Here is a 2834-nt window from a genome sequence, read left to right on the forward strand (position 1 = left end):
TGGGTGGGTTTGCTTAGTAGATGGAAACCCATTGTATGTGTGTGTGTGTGTATTGTTTATTATTGTTGTTTAGTTTCAAGTTAACTCTGATACCAAGCAGATCTATAATGAAAAGCATTCTAGCCAAGACCATCACCTGATTTTTTATTCAGTCAATCCAATTTGTTCTTCGTTTTTTAAAAACAGTATGTGAATTGAAGATTTAGTTGCCATTTCTAGCAAGTTGAGCGTCCTAGTGTTAAAAATGTATAAATCGCATGTCTTGCGGTGGTTGCTCTGCAAATCCAGCCATGGTCAAATTGGGTGATAGATTTGACTCGTCACCCGATTTAACACCACCAGCTGGCACTTGGTGCCTTTAACGGAGTCCATTCTGTTGCAAGCATTCGTGTCAAGTTTCCCGGATGCTTACAGCTGAGTGAGTGGGCTCGTCCGTCCTATAAATAAGTCATGGACACTGCTTTCTCTCTTAGATTAAAAAAAAAAAATGCTGACGATGGCTAATATCATACTAGAATGTCCCGCAAAAGTGATCGAGAGAGGGATTGCTCGCACACGATAGACAGACAAATCATCCACCTGGATGTAAACATGACAACTACAAGTTCGAGTTATAAGATGGACAGTGAAAGAAGAAAAGATCAAGCGTGACAAGTTTTCCGACATGAGTTATGTTTTCTTTAATTCTTACCCACCTCCTCACTCGTGATAAGAAGTCAAAATTGTGACATACAAATTCCATGGGGAGAAGTAAAAGTAACAAAAGCCATAAAATAGGGCGAAATAAACAAGGAGTTACAAAAGATAACATCTAAACTTAGAGGTCCCCACATCCCTATTTCGGAACACTAAAGGCAAGATTTACGCAGATTTGATTTCAATGTAGGTGTAATAACAAATAAAATATAATTGAGCGATCAAGGGAGACCGTGTCCACTCAACATGCTAGAATTAAGAACCAAATACCCTTTAAATCGCACCCGTCATTTTTTTTTAGAAAAGGACACGTTGAGTAATGTAGTCCAGGGTACACTATTCCCGAAAGACAGAATGGTCACGGCTGGAACCTCCTTTGAACTTATGTCTGCTTGATCAGATATAACGGAGGGGACACACACACACACACAACAGCATATAATTTAACAAACACCAACACAATCTAGCAGAAACAATAATGCCAGTTCGAAACTTATGTGATTGACTGTCATTGTCCCCCCCACCCCCCTGATAGTCGATCACTCCAGGAACTACATGAACTATTATTCTTCAAGTAGGTCTTGCATCGATTTTCCCAAGAACACTCTCGATATGTATATATGGTGGTGATTTGGTCGATACAGCAGAAAGTAGGACTAAATATACCTTGAATTATTTTCTTTCGCCCCTTCCCCCCCACTTGCCATACCGTTCTAATGGACCGATACAACAGGTATCATCGATATACGAAGACTGACTAAATCAACCGATTACAACAGCTCTTCCACCATGCCTCGTCAATCGAAAACAATAGTGAGTACGTGTTTATACACACATCACACGTAGGTATGTGCGCCTCGTTTGTAAATATATATATATATATATATATCGTCCGTAAACATAAATTCGAAAAAAAGAAGCACACAGCCTTAATCTAACTTTCGAGATCTCAGATTTTGACACAAAACCAGAAGGTAACAAAATCTGCAATTCTCGCATTAACAAATAGTTGAACAGAAACAAGTAACACACAAAGCGTTAAATTAATTATTGATTCACCAAACTTTCTTAATTGAAAAATCAAAACAAGCAAGCAACAATAAGATTGATTTAAAATACTGCACTGTTTTTTGTTGTTTTAATAATCTGGATTGTTTTCGTTGTTCAATAGGGAAAACCATATTACGAGATGCTAAGCAGGAGATGAGGTTTCTAGTTCTAGTTGGTACTTGTTGTTCGTAGATTTTATTTTCATGTAGTCATTATTGTTTCATGCTTCATATGAAAGAATAACATTGTTCTGAACAATATTATATATATATATATATATATATATATATATATATTCTTATTTCCCATCATTTCGATCAATTTCAAATAAAACTGAACTTTGGACAACGAGCAAAAAGAAAAAAAAATCTAATAATCTTACCTTTTTCGTTGTAGTTATTTCTACGACAGAATAGTCATAGTAATATATAGAATTTGAAAGATTGCGGAAAAAAAATATAGAGGGTGATAAAGAAAGTGGGATAAAACGATTGAATAGTGGAAATAAGTCAGTTTAACTGACAAGATCAAAGGGCGTAAGACATGACAAGAGAGAACAACAAATCAATGTGATTCCGTCACCCCAGACTTTACGTAACTACGGCTTAAACGACTGACTTCCGGTGGCTATCTTCTATCATAGCGCTTGCTCTACGTTCGAATTCATTCGAAATAAACAAGATATCTTCTATGTTTTAACGACTGGGTGGGTTATACTGGCTAGAAATTGTAGTTACATCTCTCTCTCTCTCAACTTATATGAGTTAAAGCAGTCAAATCACAAAGATCCGCAGTCTTAAATACACCATTAAAAAATATGGGAAAAAAGTTGAGCTAAGGGAAATAACTCAATTGGGTTAATGGCATGAACATATTTCATAAAGTTATTCAGAATACTATGTCATATGTACTGATTATTTAGTCATTATTTGAATTAACCATGCATTTATCTCATAGTTTTGAGATTTCAAGTAAAAAATTTTTTTTGAATTCAATAAAGTCCCAATCATTATGTACTATTGTTGATTCTTCTTCTTCTTCTTCTTCTTCTTCTCTCTCTCTCTCTCTCTCTCCCTCTCCCCCCCTCT

The 2834-nt window shown here is 36.0% G+C and overlaps 1 protein-coding gene across 1 annotated transcript in view; it reads right to left on the bottom strand.

Moving 5' to 3' along the window:
• Positions 1–2517, bottom strand: part of LOC106876394 (armadillo-like helical domain-containing protein 3) — a 34119-nt gene extending 31602 nt beyond the window's left edge. The window contains exon 1 of the mRNA XM_014924918.2: positions 2129–2517. The gene's annotated coding sequence lies outside the window, so the exon portion shown is untranslated. The remainder of the gene's footprint in view (positions 1–2128) is intronic.
• Positions 2518–2834: the final 317 nt, after the last annotated feature.

Source organism: Octopus bimaculoides, chromosome 14, assembly GCF_001194135.2.
Source record: "Octopus bimaculoides isolate UCB-OBI-ISO-001 chromosome 14, ASM119413v2, whole genome shotgun sequence".
Taxonomy (NCBI): Eukaryota; Metazoa; Mollusca; class Cephalopoda; order Octopoda; family Octopodidae; genus Octopus; species Octopus bimaculoides.